The sequence below is a fragment of the Vigna unguiculata genome, chromosome 11, assembly GCF_004118075.2.
Source record: "Vigna unguiculata cultivar IT97K-499-35 chromosome 11, ASM411807v1, whole genome shotgun sequence".
Taxonomy (NCBI): Eukaryota; Viridiplantae; Streptophyta; class Magnoliopsida; order Fabales; family Fabaceae; genus Vigna; species Vigna unguiculata.
In genome coordinates, this window is record NC_040289.1 from 17847533 (window position 1) to 17868069 (window position 20537).

At 31.0% G+C, this 20537-nt stretch overlaps 1 non-coding gene across 1 annotated transcript; it reads left to right on the top strand.

The window, feature by feature from the left end:
• Positions 1 to 19871: 19871 nt before the first annotated feature.
• On the top strand, positions 19872 to 19980 carry LOC114170924. Its single transcript, XR_003601277.1, has one exon. It is a non-coding gene; the product is annotated as a small nucleolar RNA R71 (small nucleolar RNA).
• Positions 19981 to 20537: the final 557 nt, after the last annotated feature.

Genomic DNA, 20537 nt, shown 5'->3' on the forward strand with positions numbered 1-20537 from the left:
TATTGTGATACACATCATCTCAGTCCACATTATTATGATAATAAGAAGGAAGGTTAATATAGATATTACTGCACCCTAACATCCCCATACTAGGTTTATCCTATCTTGTTTACAGGTCCGTTAATTCAACTACCATTGTCAATTGTTGGTAATCATGCAATAAGAAAATAATTTTTTCAAGCAAAATAGTCACAAAAAGTTTTACTACATTCATTTTTTTTTTATTTCTTGCAAAAACTTCAAACTTTCATACAATTTATTTTTTGTGAACAAAACTACAAACATTTATCGTGTATTTTTATTCTTGGACAAAAGTCATACTTCTCATGCAATTTTTTTGGACAAAATTGCAACCCTTTTAATGCCACACAACTATTCAAGTCTCTCATAAGTTCAAATGATATATTATGTTGTGGTGATAACTAAAAAAAAACTATTTATTTCTATAGTACTTTTCTGCTACTTTACTCATCATATTATCTGATGTGGAACTTTAATGAGTACTCACTGTAGAACCAACACTAATAAGAGCATCTTACGTGCAATCAATCAATCAAAAGTTTTAAGTGGTGATTTAAAAAAAACAAAACCATTAGAAATAATATATGTATAACAAGTGAAGAAACTGAATTTCATGTGAGAGATTTTATTATTACATTTTTAAATATTTTAATTTACTTTTGACTTTTAAAATTAAGAGATTTTATTTTATCTTATATTATATTATTTTCATTTTTTTAAATCATTATTTTACTACTATTTTTTTATATATATATTCTAAGATTATTTGAAACATACAATAATTTGAAAATTCTATTTAGTAAAATTTTTTGAATTTTATCAAATTAAATAACGAATTTTTTTTTTATTTTTTCAAAAGAATATGATTTCTTTTTAATTCAATATTTTTTCACTTTGATCATTTATATATTTTTTTATTTCTTAATATTTACAAAAGAAGCTCTTTACTCTCTAGACTGTACAAGAAAAAGCATTCACTAATGCTACAATGGATGCCCATAAGTAATGGCGGAACAACGTTGGAACTAAGGGGTCCATGAACCCCAATTTTTTTCTCTTTTTACATTTATATAATTTAATTTATGATTTTAAATAAATGTTTTCAAATTTAATATTTTAATAAATATTTACACATTTATATTTATATATAAGAAAAAGTTTTCTTTTTTACATTTCTTTTTCAATTTAATCTTTTAAAAATTTTTTAAATAAAAATAATTATTTTATTAATATTATTTTTAAATTTTTATTTGTTTAATTTAATCATTTTTTATTTTTTAAAATTGAATCATTATAAATGAAAATTAATTATATTAAAATTATAAAAATTATAATAATTGTAATTTTATTATTTTTTATTATCATAAAAAAAGTAAATACAATATTTTGACTAGTTTATATAAAAATTTTAGGATTACTCTTTTGGTTCCTATTTTCGTTCAAAAATATTAAGTTACTCATTTAGTTTTTTGTAATCTCAATTTGGTCCGAATTTTAAAAAATTATGTAATTTTGTCCTTTTTCGTTAAATTTATTGAATCAAATCAAGAATTTTTCATCAAAACTGAAGTTGTGAATGATTTGCTTTGTGGGTGTAATTGGCATAATCGTAGTATCAATTTTAATGAAAAATTCTTGTTCCGCTTCAAGAAATTTAACGAAAAAGATAAAATTGCATTATTTTTTATAAAATCGAGACCAAATTGAAACTAAAAAAAACTAGATGACCAACATAATATTTTTAGACAAAAAAATGGACCAAAGAATAATTTAATCAAAATTTTGACACCCCCAACATATTGCATGAAGTTCCACTAATGCCCATGAGTACCTGAATAGTTTCAGATTTTGAAAAGCAATTTGGTCGTGGCACAAACTTTTGTTTTACATATTATATTTGTATATATTCTATATTACGTTCTTTTATCTCATTATTTATTTTCACTATTTTAAAAATTTTAATACATTTATTTATTATATATGTAATAACAAAGTTATGCGGTAAGAGAGTCACCCTTTTATTTAATAAATCATAAAAATTTAAATTACTCTTGGAATCTTCTCTTTACTTTGAAGTATGTATGCGTTGAAGGCGAGAACTTTCATTGATGATATGATACTAATGATGCGGTTACTCTGTGCCTTCTATTTTTTATTTTATTATGCGAAATGCAACATGAAATCAAGAAACAAACACACAAATTGAAAACAAAAAGAATTTCATCACCATCAATTAAAATTTCCACTTTTGATAACTTTCACATTCTAATTCTAAATGTACCACACCTAGCCAAACTAGACCAAATAAGTAAACAAGGTGCATATCAAGGCAGCCAAGTATCCAGCCTAGGGCGGCTTAGCCTAACCTACACCAACGTAAGCCATCAAGACAAATAGCCGGCCTAGACCGACTACTCCAGCATATCCGCTAAGTTTAGAACCTAGGCCGACCACTCTAATGAACTCAACATAATGGAAACCTTCGCGTCCAATAAACCTTAAGGGCCTGGGTTTGGGCCCTAGCCCATTCACAGGCCCCACCTAAAGCCCAAGTCAAGGCCCAGCCCATGAAATGGTCAAACGTCGTTAATGCTCTATAAATACACGTGGACCCCATCATTTAAAGGTATGCATTCATTAATCACTGATTTGCCTCTCAGAGAACTTTGACTTGAGCTTCGGAGACTCTTCTGCAGGTAACCCCTCCTGGGTCCAAGCTAACATGTATCGATCGGGAAGAGGCCAACTGAGGAGATAGCGGACTACATGGTAAGGTGACGCTTGGCGCCCACCGTGTATTTATAGATCTTATTTGTTCTCTGCAGGAACAATTGGCGCCCACCGTGGGACACGAGACGAACACCTTTAGTACCCGTTTTTCTCTGAAGATGGTTTCTACCCGCAGCAGAGCTGGAGCGAACAAGTAAGCGGATGCTGGTCCCTCTGGACCTCCCAGCATCACCCCTGATTTGGCCGCCATCCTAGACGGCCAAGCAAAGATGCAACAGGAACTCGTAGACCTGAAAAAGCGCAACGCTGAAGAAATGGAGGCATTGAGACAAGAGAACTCCCGCCTCAGGCGAAGGATCGAGGCGGATCCCAACCTGAAGGGAAAAGCCAAAGAAACCTCTGAAGTTGTGAAGTCTCCGGCTTTCCAGCCTACAGAGGAAGAAAGCAAATACAATCTCACCCCCCACACCTTCACCACCACCCAACAGACACCCGTTACCTCTACCCATCCCCATCACTTCCCATCCGGTCAACCGGGGCTCACCGCACCCCCAACTCCCGCCCCCACCCTCCCTACCACCCATATCCCCTACAACATACCCACCGCCCTCCATACCACACATATCCCACCCTACAACCCATAATATCTTCCCACAACCCACATTCCTCCTCACAATATCACCTCCACCTTTCCTGCTATGATCAACCACCCACACCCCTCTCCCGGCTCAATGGGAACCATTCACCCTGGATCGCTATACCGACGAAACCGACCCTGACGAACACCTGAAAGTCTGCATCACCCATGTCGCCCTGTACACATCCCAAGACGCAGTCTTTTGCAAGGCTTTCCCCACCACCCTCAAAGGCCCTGCCCTAGAATGGTTCACCACTCTCCCGCCCTACTCAATCGATAGTTTCGACATCCTCTCCCTCATGTTGTCCACCCATTTCGCCGGAAGCCGTCCCCATCAAACCACCACCATATCCCTACTGGGTATCAGACAAGAACCTAATGAACCACTCAGAGCCTTCATCGATCGCTTTAGTAAAGCCGCCCTTCGTACACTGCACCTCAACCAAGAGATGATTCTCCAATGCATGACTCTTACCCTATAACTCGGCCCCTTCGCCAACAACGTCTACCTCCACCCACCTACCTCCATGCACGAACTCAAGCTGCGTGCAGCCGACTACGTCCGCATGGAGGAAATGCAAACCTTTCACACCAAATTCTGCAACGACTACGCCGCCACCACCTCCAACCCCACCCCACAACCTAACCCACGCCCTGATACCCGTCCACGTGAACCCCGCCAACCTCGCTTCACCAGATACGCCCCCCTCACAGTAGCCCGCTCCCGCATTCTAGATGAAGCCCTCCAAGCCGATCTAATCCCTCCACCACGCAAGACAACCACACCTCCCAACGCCGACATGAACAAATATTGCCGCTACCACTGCAACCATGGTCACACTACGAAAGAATGCAAAGCACTCGAGGATAAAATCGAAGAATTGGTCCGTGCTGGCCACTTTTGCCGCTTCATCTGAAGGGATGACCATTCCTCCTCCTCTAGATCCCGCCAACCCCCGCGGCCTGACCACAGACGTCAACCAAATGACTCCCATCACAATAGCCACCCCACCCCATCCAACCCAACAATCAAAAACCAGAACCCGCCCGCACCGACATCACCCCTACCGACCCCCCCTTACGAGGCATTATTAACACCATCTCTGGTGGCTTCGCAAGTGGAGGCTCCACCTCGTCCGCCAGAAAGAGACACCTCCGCCATATACAATCCATCAACCATATGACCCATTCCCACCACAGACGTCGTATGCCACCCATCGTATTCACAGATGACGACTTCCACGGCCTCGACCACCAACAGGATGACCCCATGGTCATCACCGTCGAAATTGAAAATTATGTTGTTAAGAAAGTCCTTGTTGATCAAGGCAGTTCAGCTGACATCCTCTACTGGGCCACCTACCAAAAATTACAACTTCCTGACACCGCCATGATCCCATATGATGAGCCCATATACGGCTTTTCCAGCGAACGAGTATCCACCCGGGGCTACATAGACCTCCACACCGTCTTTCGGGATGGAACCCAAACCAAAACCATCCCAATCCGCTTCCTTATTGTCGATGCGCCAACATCTTACAACATACTCCTGGGCTGTCCTTCCCTCAATACACTTGGCGTAGTCGTCTCTACCCCTCACCTGGCCATGAAGTTCCCTACCCCATCCGGCGACATCCTGACCATACATTGTGACCATCGCTTGGCACACGAGTGCTACATGGCAAGCTTACGACCACAACTCTCAATCCGACAAACCAACCATATCGAACGACGCCCTGGTTCCAGCATAGCCCTATCCGGCGAGGACCTTGACCCCAGAATAGGCCGGGATGTCCGCCTCGAACCAGTCGAGGACACCACTCCTTTGGAACTCCCCAATGGCCACTCCATTAACTTAGGCACCGGTTTAAACTCCGACGAGTGTGCCACAATCACACCCATCCTCATCAATAACACAGATCTTTTCGCTTGGTCCCCGCCGACCTCCCTAGAGTAGACCCCCAGGTGGCATCCCACAAGTTGTCCATATATAAAGAAGTCCGCTACGTATCCCAGAAAAAGCGCAAGCTTGGGGAAGAACGCCGACAAGCAGCCAAGGTGGAGGCCGACAAGTTATTGAGCGTAGGATTTATAGAAGAAACTCAATACACCACTTGGCTTTCTAACGTTGTCTTGGTGAAGAAAGCCAATGGGAAATGGCAGATGTGCGTAGACTACACAGACTTGAATAAGGCTTGCCCTCGCGACGCCTACCCCTTACCCAACATCGATCGACTCGTAGACGGCGCGGCGGGAAACAAGGTGCTTAGCTTTTTGGATGCATATTCAGGTTATAACCAAATCCCCATGGCCATAGCAAATATGCATAAGACCGCCTTCGTCACGGACGATGCCAACTACTTCTATAGGGTCATGCCCTTTGGCCTCAAAAACGCCGGCGCAACTTACCAACGACTAATGGACAAAGTCTTCAGCCACCTAACAGGACGCTGTGTCGAAGTATACGTCGATAACATGGTTGTCAAGTCCCCAAGCCATCATCAACACGCTGAAGACCTGGCGGCAGTGTTCTCCGCGCTGCGCCAATATAACCTCCGCCTAAATCCCGACAAATGCGTATTCGGCGTCGACCGGGGTAAATTCCTTGGTTTCATGTTAACCCAACGCGACATAGAGGCTAACCCTGAAAAATGCAAGGCTATCATCGAAATGCGCGGCCCCACTACCGTCAAAGAAGTCCAACGTCTCATAGGCCGCCTCACAGCCATCTCTCGCTTCCTACCCAAACTAGCTGAACAAACTCAACCCATAATCCAACTCCTAAAGAAATCCACCCGGTTCACGTGGACTGATGATTGTGAACAGATCTTCCAAAAACTCAAAACAACCCTAACCTCACCGCCTATCCTCCACAAACCAGACACCAGCAAACCCCTACTGGTATACATCACGGCCACTGATTATACCGTCAGCGCAGCACTTGTTCAAGAAGTAGAGGGCACACAACATCCCATGTATTTTGTGAGCAGAACACTGCAAGATCCTGAAACCAGGTATCAGATGGTAGAAAAACTAGCCCTATCCTTGGTCCATGCAGCACGCCGCCTTCGCCCATATTTCCAAAACCATACCATAACCGTCAAAACCGACTACCCAATCCAAAAAATATTACAAAAGCCAGATCTAGCCGGACACATGTCATCATGGGCCGTGGAACTGTCCGAATTCAACATCCGCTATGAACCCCACGACCCTATCAAAGCCCAATCTCTTTTAGACTTCGTCAACGACCTACAACAAACACCCATTAAGGACCAGTGGACGCTTCATGTAGATGGCTCCTCAAACCCAAGGGGTGCCGGCGCCGACATCGTCTTAGAAGGCCCCAACGACATCCTCATCGAGAAATCCCTTCACTTTGCTTTCAAAACGTCAAATAACCAAGTCGAGTACGAAGCCATCCTCGCTGGCCTTTCCCTAGCCCATGAAGTCGGCGTCAAGAAGTTAACATGCAAAACCGACTCCAAACTCACCGTAGGTCATCTAAATGACGAATTCCAAATCAAAGTCCCCATCCTCCTAACCATTTGGTCCGTGCGGTTATTCAATCCACTTTCGAACAACTCCGTGTCGAACATATCCCGAGAACCGACAACGTCAGAGCCGACATCCTTTCCAAATTGGCCAGCACCAAACTCAGAAATTGTAATCGATCCCTACTACAACAAACTTATACCGGAAATATATTTTTAACCAAACTTTGAAACTTTGGACCAATTTAGTCTTTCATCATTAGAAATGCATGGATTTCATCCTTTTAACCAAATTTTATTAAGTTTATTTGACGTTTCAAATGTGCTTCTTAGTTAACATTAAAGCGAAAATATGTAAAATAGTATAAACAACTCAAATGTAAAATAGTTAACATTGAAACGTCAAATAAACTAAACAAAATTTGGTTAAAATGACTAAATTCATGCATTTCTAAGGTTGAGGTACTAAATTGGGTCAAAGTTTCAAAAAGGGACCAATTTCAATTTTCACTAAAAGTTAAGAGATCAAAAACATATTTAACTCCACTCTATAATATACTCTAACATATGCAAAATGAAAATTTAAAACATGAAAAAAAAAGACGTGATGACAAATTTTTCATTTCTTTCGATTTAAAATATACAAGAATTTAAACATTTTTTATTTCACCTCACTAACCATAACATCATCTATGTTTTAATCTTGATTTGTAGAGAAAGATGTATAGTTTAGATATGTTCTTGATGATTTTTTTTTCCTTTTTTTTTTGTATTTAGGTTAAAGCAATGTTATTGCTCCTATTAATATATTTGTTCTTGTTGATAAATAAAAAAAATAGAGAATTTATATATTGTGGTGGAATAAGAGAAGGGTAAGAGAGTAAAATGTAATTGAAAGATTAAGAACACAATTTTTTTCTGAATTTCAAAATCACTTTGTTTTTTTCATTACAATAGAGTAGATACTAATAAAATGATGATGAGTGAAAAATTTGGTATGTGTTTTAAGAAGATCCCCTTCTCAAAGGGTCAGGTCAATGTTAAAAAAAATGTTAAAATATTTGATATCATTTAACTTAATTTTGGGAGTCTAACTTATTCATTGTTTTATATATTCAAACTTTTTTTCAGATGAGATTTTGTGGTATGGAAGCTTAAAATAGATTGGTGGAAAGTTATAGTACAATACAATCAAATCTTAAAATAGACAAATTTTAGTGAAAAAATAATTAGTCACTTATAGTTTACCGATACTTGTCAATAAAGTATCTAATTTATAAAGATATAATACAATATAATAAAATCTTTGAATACACAAATTTGAGTGAAAAAATTTCTTCACATCAAATATATAACAAATAAAATAGAATTATAATAAATAAAAAAATGTCACGTGATCGGTTTCTAAAGCCTGTGGTGCTGTATTGGTATTGATAGTAATAACGGTGCATTGTTCAGATTTCTTGTAAAGCTAAAATCAGAAAATAAGCTTTGTATTGACAGTAATAACGATGCATTTCATGGTATTGGTTCTTTAAATTAGTCTAGATAAAATACATTTTTAATACGTGTTGCCAATAGTCATTCTGAACAAATATGATCCCAAAAATGAAACCTCCTATCTCTCTTCTATCTTAAAGCAATATGCATCGTTGGTTGTCAAAATATGCAACCTAAGTTCCCTTTCAACGATCAAGAGGACTTTGTCCCTATACTACTAAAAAAACTCATATTTCCTGCCAATTTTGTTTTGATTTATTTTTTGTAGGAAATACTTATAAATTTTGTTATGAAAAAAAAAATTGTAGGAAATTCCTGCCAATTTTTTTACAAAATATTTTGTATAAAAAACTTATCGTAACAAATTTCGTAGAAAATACTTGCGAATTTTATAATTTTGTAGAAAATAATTACCCATGAAGGAATTATCTGCCAATTAAAATTCTTAGAATAAATAGCAAGAAAAAATATTTTCTTGCAAATTATTACAAGAAATCTGAACAATGCAGCGTTCTTACTATCAATACTAGTGCAATACCACAGGCTTTTCACGTGACATTTTTTTGTTTTATTTATTATTATTATTTTATGTGTTATATATATATATATATATATATATATGATGTGAAGAAATTCATGATACGAGAGACTTTTATTTTAGAACACTAGTTAAGAATAATTAATATACATCGAATATCGTAAAAGTTTATTATTAATTATGATATTAAATCAAATTCGACATGATAACCTTCAATACAATTTTATTTTATTTAAAGAACAAAAATGTCCATAAATATTACTACTATGTTTAATATTTTATTTAATGTTCACGAATAAAAGTTAAAAAACAATTAAATAATAAAATAATTATATTTTAATATTGTTAAAATTTAAAATATAATTAAATTTAAAAATTTTGAATTAATAGAAAAACCAACAAAGATTGGTGTTAAATATCTAAAAAATTTACAAAAAAATAAAAATTAAAGTATCAATTTGCGACATCATTAAATTTTTTCTTCTGATTTTTCGATAACCTTTTGCAACATTCATGCTTAACCAAATATCAAGAAATACACAATATAAAAGTATAGATAAGTTAGTTGAAGACGAACACTTTTTCTTCATCTCACCAAACCTTCTCTCTTCTCTTAAAAGAACGAGAATGAAACCTACTATTTCATCTATCTTAAAGCAATGCTATCACCAGTATCAAGAAATGTATAATTATTATGGTTAATAAGAAACATATTCTCTGATTTTGGCTTTACAAGAAACCCTAACCATTCATCCTTATTACTACCAATACGAATGCAGTATCATGTGACAACTTTTTGTTTTATTTATTATTTTTTTATATATTTTATGTTAGTGTTCAATTTTAAATTTAAAATTTCATTTTTCATATTATTTTATTTTCATTCTTTTAGTTTTTTATATTATAATATTTTAGGCTTGTAGGGAAAGTTTATGAACAATTATCTTTTATTTTAAAATCCTTTTACACATTAGAATTTGTTTAACTATGCACGTATATGCACATTCTTGTAAAAAAAAAACGAGTAATTTTTTCTATTTTATAATAGGTCTAAATAAGTAATGGAAATAAATATAAATGAATAGATAGGAAAACTTTTCATTTCCAATATTTTGAAGAAGTTGAAGTTGAATTTTAAGTATGATATTCTAAAGTTTTGAAAACATAAAACACAAGATTGTTCTTTTTGGTTTATATATTTTATCCAAATTTTTATACTTTTAATTTATTACATCAAAAAAATATAATTAAAGGCCATTTTTGTTTCGAAACTACACAATACCTAGCAAAGCTAAAACAAATATAATTTTCTAAATCTTAATTGGTAAACAAATTCAGAATACAATATTCAAATAATTGACAAAACATTACACCTGTTCAAATCACAAACATACAAATCAACCACATCTAACACAATATAAAATCATCGTATGTTTCAAGTATTTGTGTTTAGGACATTTAACGTGGAGTGCCAAAATTTACAAAGATAGTATTCAAATGTTTAATTTACATTCCCGTTATGTGTCCTAAATAAGGGAACAGGAAATATACCCAAGAAAAAAGAAAATGAAGAAATGTTATATCTAAAATAGAGAAACAAAAATACGTCAAATCTAATTAATTGTAAAAATTGGAAGCATCAAGTCCATCCTTTAAAATGTGAAAGTGATGGAACCTGTGTTTTTTTATTGAGAAGGAAATTCAAAGAGAAGCCAATCCTTTACATATAATTAAAAATATTAAGACTTTAAATATTTTAAATATTAAGACTCATGTAATAAACAAACTCTAATATAATTGAAAATATAATCTATATTTTAGGACTTTGTTTTTAAAATTCTTTAAATATTAAATCTGCTTAACTATGTAACATATATGCATGTTCTAGTAAAACAAAAAATATAGAAAAAAAATTTGTTGAAACTGAAATGAGCCTTGGTATTTGACATGAGTGCCTTCATGAATTCCGATGCACCAAATGAAGAACAAAGAAATTATTCCCTTCAAAATTCTTTTGTGCTCTCCAACTTTAACCTCAAATTAACACAAACTCAAACCTAAAATTCTGGTTTTTTAAGGCATCCCCCAGATTCTAATTAGGCTATATCTTAAATTTCTAGTAAGGCCTTAACCAAAATTCTAATACATACATAACATCAAAGTTTTATCCTAATGGTTGTTATTAAACCAATTGGATCACTTGTAAATGGGTCATTGTAAGATCACCTGTATGGTAGATGTCTAGTCTTACAAATCTAATTGAGATGTGCAATCCCAAATGTGAGGAGTGTGAGTTAAAGATCATGTAATGACCAGCGATAAGACCAAAATAGCACACATAAGTAAGCACAAACTAATTTTGAGGTCCAAATTAAACAAAGGAGGATCAAGTTTAAAAAATGAGATTGCATTAACATGTTGGTTCGTTATAAGAAATTTTGAATTTTTTAACAACATATCCATGAAAGCCAGTGAAACATAAATTCTCAAACACCTATATAACAATAGTTTTCACCTTTGATTGTAGGAACAGGGGTATAAGATCAATCAGTAACAAACATCTTTTACATGCTTTTGCTCTTCTTTGAATATATAAATGATCCAGAACAAAAATACACAAGTTAGAATTTATCTTCATATCTATGAAGCACACAGGAAAATAAGTTATCATAATCGTTTAGCGTGAAGAAGCGAAGAACATTGACAACAAGTACTATCAGAGTTTAAACTTCTACAGACCCTTATATTGTGTGTGCACAAGTGTAAGAGATTTCAAATATATTTTAAAGTTGAATTTACCTTAAGTGCCCACACAACGATCTCTGTTTTATTGTTGGAACCAGAACCATGGGAAACAGACTTCTAAAAGGATCAAATATCGCTTCCAATCCAACTTTCAACCAAACATCATAACATGATATCCTTAAGAAAAAATAATAGTTTAAAAGAGTTTAAAATTGGAAAAGCAAAGGAGATTCATACATGTATGATTTTTCTTCTTTGACAAATTCATTATAGCTGATCCTATTAAACTATTACATGTTAGAATGGAGAAACTTGAAACAATATTTACATTTGGGAGGGATTGATGTGAGGAACTTGACATTGAAAATATGCAATGAAGAAAATCAATTTGAACCAATACAAAAACTCATATCAGTGATTGAAATTAGGGTTTATGAGTATTTGAAACTTCAAAACAAAATGAATTTTAAATGACTTCAAACAAAAATAACTTCGAGAAGAGAAAATCATATTACAGAGAGAAGAAAATGACTTACGCGGGAAAATAACTTCCACAAAGAGAAGATGGCTTTCGAGGAGAAGAGAAAAAACTTTGAAGAAGAGAAGATAAGATGTTGCCGAAGAATGCATGGCTTACGACGAGAAAAGAAAATGTTTTGAAGGAATAGGAGTGCAGAGGAGAAGAGAACGTGGCTTCCAAAAATCTCTGTAGGCATCTGCTCCACCTTTTGATATTACTCATCCACTGGTTTACTATTCACAATGAGAATAGTAGTAAAAATCATATAAGATGATACCGTTAGTTTTAAACCGACTAGAAATATCCTATAATTTTACTCTTTCTTTAAATATAGCGTCGTTTCATTATTACCGACTCTATTTAACTGTGACTAAAAAATATTTTTCTGCTAGTGTAGAAAGAAAGAGACAATTATAAAAGATTTGGATGAGTTTAGCCTATCAAAACGGGTCACCCGACCCAACTCGGCTCGGCTCGCAACGGGTTGGCCACTTAGTGGATCACCCCAATGTGGCTCATTTATTAGCGAGCCAAAAAAATTAGAACCTGACTTGACCCACCACGGGTTGGCGGGTTAAACGGGTTGGCTCACTAACTCACACAATTAAAAAAGGAAACACAATATTTTTTCTTCAATCTCAAGAAAACTAAATTATAATTCCGATTATAATATATATATATATATATATATATATATATATATATATATATTATATATATACATATTATATATATATATATATATATTATATATATACATATTATATATATACATATATAATATATATAATATGTATATATATATAATATATATATATATATATATATATATTATATAATATATATAATATATATATATATATATATATATATATATATATATTATATATATATACTTATTATATATAATATATTATGTTATATATATATATATATATATATATATAATATATATCTATATATATATATATATAATATATAATATATATATATATAATATATATATATATATATATATAATATACATATATAATATATAATATATATATATATATATATATATTAATTTAATATTTAAAATTTATTGGTGGGTTGTTGAGCTAACTCGGTTCATCACGAGTTCAACCCGAATGAACCGAGTTTTTAGTGGGCAAGTTCAATTTTAACCCGTACTGAAATTTGTAATCTTTTTTCAACTTGACCCGACCCGAACCTGTGATGAGTCGGGTTGGCTCGCGGGTTATAACCCATTTTGATGGCTCTACCTGATGATGATCAAATTTTTATTAGATATTTAATTTTTTACTTCATTTTTTTTTAAAATAATTTCACTTACAATTAGTTTATTATTTAATTTTATTTTTCTAACAAATTATACTAAAATTTTAACAAATTAAATTATTTTATCATATACATTTGCTAAAATTAATTCAAATCAAGTCATTTTTTGACTTTATTCATTGTTTGCTACACATCTATTACTGATATCCAAAACTAAAATTTTATTACTAAGTAATTTATTTTTTTAATCATTAACTTTAATTTAAATAAATAATAACATCAAAAAATGATTATCTAATTTTAATTTTAATTTTAATTTTTTTAATTTTATAACTTTTGTATTTTAAAATTTTTATAATTGAGAATAAATAAAAGAATTTTGTACTGATTGATTCTTCAAATGACAAGTGAGTCCTTTTAAGTAGTGATTTTATTAAAAGTTTAAAACTTCAAGTAAGAAGTGTTTTTTAGAAAGAAATTCAAAGTAAAGCTAATCCTTTAAATATTATTAAAAATATTAAGGTTTTAAATATTTTAATTAAAATTATTTTAAATATTAAGACTCATGTAGTAGATAGATTCTAACATAATTAAAAATATAATCTATATTTTAAAAACTTATTTTTAAAATCCTTTAAATATTAAAATTTGTTTAACTATGTACATATATGCACGTTCTAGTAAAAAAAACAAATAAAAAAATATGATGAGCTCATTTTTCTAATTTATATTATATGTTCAAATACAATAATAAAAATAAATATAAATGGATTGAGAATAAGATATGTGATTTCCACTATTTTGAAAACATTTAAGTTAAATTTTAAATATGAATTTTTAAAAATTTGAAATCATAAAACACCGAATTGTTATTTTTTTTTTCTAATACTTTTTTCTATCCATCTTTGTATACTTTTCACTTTTTATCATTACAGTATTTAAATAAGAGAGGGATGCCAACGAAATATATGAATTTGTAATCTTAAAAATATATTCCGTCAAAAGAATTTGTAATTTTAAAAATATATTCCGTCAAAAGAAAACTTTAAATGTTGGACTACATCAACTTCATTTTGTTTTCAAATTTTTATTATATATTTAATTTTTTACTTCATTTTTTTCAAATAATTTCCCTTACAATTAGTTTATTATTTAATTTTATGTTTCTAACAAATTATACTAAAATTTTAACAAATTAAATTATTTTATCATATACATTTGCTAAAATTAATTCAAATCAAGTCATTTTTTGACTTTATTCATTGTTTGCTACACATCTATTACTAATTTTCAAAACTAAAATTTTATTACTAAGTATTTTATTTTTTTAATTATTAACTTTAATTTAAATCAATAATAACATCAACAAATAATTATCTAATTTGAATTTGAATTTGAATTTGAATTTATTTTAATTTTATAAGTTTTGTATTTTAAAATTTTTATAAAATTTCACTAAAAATTTTTATACTTCCTTGAAAAAAAAATTCAATCCAACAATTGAAAATAAATAAAAGAATTTTGTACTGATTGATTCTTCAAATGACAAGTGAGTCCTTTTAAATAGTAATTTTATTAAAAGTTTAAAAATTCAAGTAAGAAGTGTTTTCTTAGAAGGAAATTCAAAGTGAAGCCAATCCTTTAAATATTATTAAAAATATTAAGACTTTAAATATTTTAATTAAAATTATTTTAAATATTAAGACTGGTGTAATAGATAGATTCTAACATAATTAAAAATATAATCTATATTTTAAAAACTTATTTTTAAAATCCTTTAAATATTAAAATTTGCTTAACTATGTACATATATGCACGGTCTAGTAGAAAAAACAAACAAAAAAAATATGATGAGCACATTTTTCTAATTTATAATATATGTTCAAATAAAGTAATGAAAATAAACATAAATGGATTGAGAATAAGATATGTGATTTCCACTATTTTGAAAACATTTAAGTTAAGTTTTAAATATGAATTTTTAAACATTTTCTATTATTTTTTTTATCCATCTTTATATACTTTTCACTTTTTTTCATTAGAGTAATTAAATAAGAGAAGGGTGTGAATGAAATATATGAATTTGTAATCTTAAAAATATATTCCGTCAAGAGAAAAACTTAAAATGTTGGACTACATCATCTTCATTTCTTTTCAAAATTTTATTATATATTTGATTTTTTACTTCATTTTTTTCAAAGAATTTCATTTACAATCAGTTTATTATTTAATTTTTTTTCTAACAAATTATACTAAATTTTTAACAAATTAAATTATTTTATCATATATATTTGCTAAATTTAATTCAAATCAAGTCAATTTTGACTTTATTTATTGTTTGCTACACATTTATTACTCTTCTGTTTCTATAAATATAAATCCTTTTTTAGAAGAAACAGTGGATAGAATATCAATTTAGAACACAAATAAAAAAAACTAACTAACATATACTATACAATATAAAAAAATTATCATCATGTACATTACATGTACATGGGCAAACATTTGGATATAAAACAACCATTTTAAACTTTAGAAAAAAAATAAAACATTAATATGCATAACTGATATAATTAAGAATGACATAACTTTTGGACACCTTAATTTTGAGTAGAATATAAAGAAAAATGTTATCTTTAAGTTTCATTTGACTCCTAACAATATAAGCAATAATGGTTAAACCATACCAAAAACTAAAAATAAAACCTAATTGGCTTTTCAAATTTAAATTACATACATAATTATTTGTTCTCATATTTGACCCAAATGGTACTTATCTCCAAAATGATTTTTTAAATCCACAATAATAATATTAAAATTACCTTTTGAATTAAAGATATAATTTTTAGTTATTTTTATATACAATTTTCAACTCCTCTTCAACAGAATGTATTACAAAAGTATTAAAAATACATTGATTTTCATGAAAAATAATGAGTTAATATACGAAAAAAGAAATTTAAAATATTTAAAATATTAATTAAAATAATTAACACAAGAATAAAGAAGAAATGTAAATAAATACCTTTTAGAGAGAAAAACTGTAAAAATTATACTTCATTGAGTAGTAATTTAAAAAATATATTTATAATAAAAATATTACTGAAATATAAAATTATACACTTATATAAATTATTTCAAATGGCAAATAAATCTTTTATTAATGAGTTGTTAAAATGAAATAAAATCTTTAATTAAGAATTAAGAAGGATCATGCGAAAAGTTTTCTATTGTAACTAGGGATGTCAACGGGGTGCAAGCGGGTAAAGTACATGTAGTAGCTCTCTCATACCTTACCCGTTGGATAAATATGTGTCATGTACTCGTATCTATATTTGTCGGGTATCCGTTATGCGGGTACTTGCATAATTTTTTAATATTTACACGGGTACCTGCGGGTATTAAAATAAAATAAAAGTGAATATTTAAAAATATATTTTAATTGTAAATTCAAATAAAATACAATACATAACATTCATAAATTTTAAACAAAGTCCATAAAATAAATAAATTTCCTTAATTTTTATGTTTTTTTATATGTACTATTTTTTTTAATACGGTGTAACCTTCTCAAATAAATATTTTTATCTTTAGTTATTTTTACATATATCAAATTTTTAACTCTACATTTATTAATATGTTGAAATCAAAATGTAATACAAAAGAATTAAAGTCATACGGAATTTGATAAAAAACAACGAGTTAATATATTAAAAGAGAAATTTAAAAATATTTAAAGTATCAAATAAAATAATATTGAAGATAAAATGTAAATAAATATGTTTTAGGGAATAAAATATTGAAAATTCTAATTCACATGGTTTCCAATTTAAAAATATCTATTTTATATAAAAAAATATTTAATTATAAGATTGTATACTTATTATTCTTAAAATAGTAATGGAGTCCATTTTATTAGTGACTTTGTTAGCGACATCTCCTAAGTCTTCTCCATTTCAAATTCCTTAAACCTAGTTTAATTTTATTTTTAATTGTGGTTTATTAACTTAGAAGCCTAAGATGACAATATTTTGTTCTTTCTATATGTATTTCATACAATTCTATGACCACACAAAATGTAACAGAGCATCGTAGCAAATTAGAAAGCAAAACTGTGTAACCTATTACTTGCCAATCTGTTCTCGTTCCTTGTGCTTTTCCTAAAGTATTCTTATTGTCTTTTTCCTAAAGTATTCTTATTGTTGAATCTCAAAAATGTCTCTGAAATGCACTTTCGAATTGCTTTTTTTAGATCATGACTCTTAATTGAACTCTCAATTGAATTGAAAAGGAGATGAGTAAATTAATGTTGATATGAGGATGAACTTTTTTGAAAAAATGATCCTATTCCCTTGAATGTTCTTCCTTTCTTCCCCTCCCTTCAAAATGGTTGTTCCTTCCTTTCAAAACTTTTAATTTCTCTTTAGTATATTAAATTTCTTCTACTTCTCACAGTACTGTATCCATTCTCTCTAACACAGCGTTACCACTCCTTGGCGCAAAGACCGAGTTTGTTGCGCAATGAATATTAGTGTATTTATTAATTTCTTTTGATGATACGTAGAGCAGTTAAGAAAACTGATTAATCATATATATATATATTATATTTATAAAACATTCTATCAATAAAATAAAATTTATATAAAAAAAAACCAATGTATTATATTATAATGAATACATACCAATGCTTTACAAATAGTCAAAACAATGTTTTACAATTGAACTTCTTTCTCTACAACTTAGTTGAAGAAAGAACATTAATATGCAAAAGTGAATAATAATAATTGAAGAAAATGTATCAACTTTAGAAAAAAGAAGAAGAAGCCTACAGACTCTACCTATTCATTTTGTAATAAAAAAAAAGAAATTAATCGAAGGAATCGTTGAATTTTATATATTTGAGGATAATATTAAAAGAACATTATTTAATATTACTAGGTATTTAGAAGTTGTAAGTTAATAATTTAGAAAATAAATAAAAATAAAATAGTATCAGACAAAAATAAACTCTTAATTATAAAATCCAGCATAACATAAAGTATATAAAAAAATATTAAAAAAATAAAAAAGTCACATAAAATAAGTTTCTTAAAACCTGTGATACTGCAGGCAAGCCAAACATTCATATCGGCAATGGTAACTGTGAATTACTTTTTTTTTCGAAAAGCCAAAACCAAAGACTGTATTTCATTCCTTTAATTAAATAAAGAAAACGTAAAAAGAATTAATTTATTTTTATTTTAATTCAATCTTTAATTTTAAAACAAAATCTTTTTTTATTTATTATTTAAAAATAAAATTAAATAAAGAAAAATTTAAAGAAACACTTTTTGATCAATTTTATTATTTTTTAGACAATTTATTACTGTTTATTTTTTAATATTTTGGAAATAATTTTTTTAATAATTCGGACGAAATTGGGTGTTGACAGAAACTACATGTCTTTTTTTTTTGTTTGATTTTTATCTTGATTGTGAGCTTCAAGTGGTGACTCCTTTTCACTCATATCAAAACCCTTTTTACTCATCTCGAAACCTTTGTCACTCATCTTCATCTACTTCTCATTCCAATTAAGTTTTCAACTACTTAAGTCTTCAATCACATCAGTCCTCATTTTCATTTACTCTCCAATTGTTTCTTTCTTTGAGTTTTCTTGAGGTGTTATCACTGTGTATTTATTTAATTGAATAGTTTTTTAATCCTAGTATATCTAGTTTGCTTGACTATCTTAGCCGAATTGAACAATGCAATTTGCATTTGAACCAAACTTGATAGCTCATAATTCACTTTAGCTTGTATTAACAATGTCCCCTTTATTCATTTTTTTTGTGGGATTTTACTTCACTGTTTTAGTCGAACTAAACAATGCAATTCACATTTGAACCACCCTTGATATCTTACAATGCATCTTAGCTTGTATCAATAAGGTCCCCCTTTATATAATTTTTTGTGGACTTTCAGTTGAATGAATGAACTTGTAAACAAGGTAGGATAAACCTAGTATGGGGATGTTTAGGGTGTACTAATATCTACATTAACCTTTCCTTCTTATTATCATAATCATAATAACGTGGACTGAGATGATGTCTATTGATAAGGGCCACAAACTCTTGCAGCTGGAGCTCTCTGATTGGAAGCAAGTTGATTGACCAGTGTAGTAAGAGCATCAATCTTACTTTCCAACTTCTTTGTGTACTCGGCTGCTCCTACATCATGAACACCTCTAACAACTATGGCATCACTCCTTGTGCCAAATTGTTGAGAATTTGAAGCCATGTTCTCTATCAGTTGTCTGGCTGCAGCTGGGGATATGTTACCAAGGGCACCACCACTTGCGACATCAATCTTATTTCGATCCATGTGGTGCAAGCCTTCATAAAAATACTACAGGAGGAGATGTTCAGAAATCTGATGGTGTGGACAGCTTGAACAAAGATTCTTGAACCTCTCCCAGTACTCATAAAGGGTCTCCCCAGATTGCTGCTTGATGCCAGAAATCTCCTTCCGTATGGCTGTTGTCCTTGAAGCAGGAAAGAACTTGGCAAGGAACAATCTCTTCAGGTCATCCCAGCTTGTGATGGACCTGGGTGCTAGGTAGTACAGCCAGTCTTTCGCATTACCCTCCAAAGAATGAGGGAAAGCCTTCAAGTATACATGGTCCTCTTGTACATCTGCAGGCTTCATGGTGGAACAGACGACATGAAACTGCTTCAAGTGTTTGCACGGGTCCTCACCTGCAAGACCATGAAACTTTGGCAACAAGTGTATCAAACCAGTTTTCAACACATATGGAACCTCCTCCTCAGGGTATTGTATGCATAAACTATCATAAGTGAACTCTGGTGCAGTGAGCTCACTCATGGTTCTCTCATGAGGTGGAGGAGGTTGAGCCATGTTATCAGTATGAAAATGCTCAGAATATACAGTATGCTCAGAATGCAAAGAATGAGGAGTGTCAGGAATGTGATGAGAATCAGAAGAATCAGGAAATGTCACTGAATATTCAGCATGCAAAGATGGATTCCTAGGATGCCTACTTCCTCTGTGGAATGTCCTATCAATTTCAGGGTC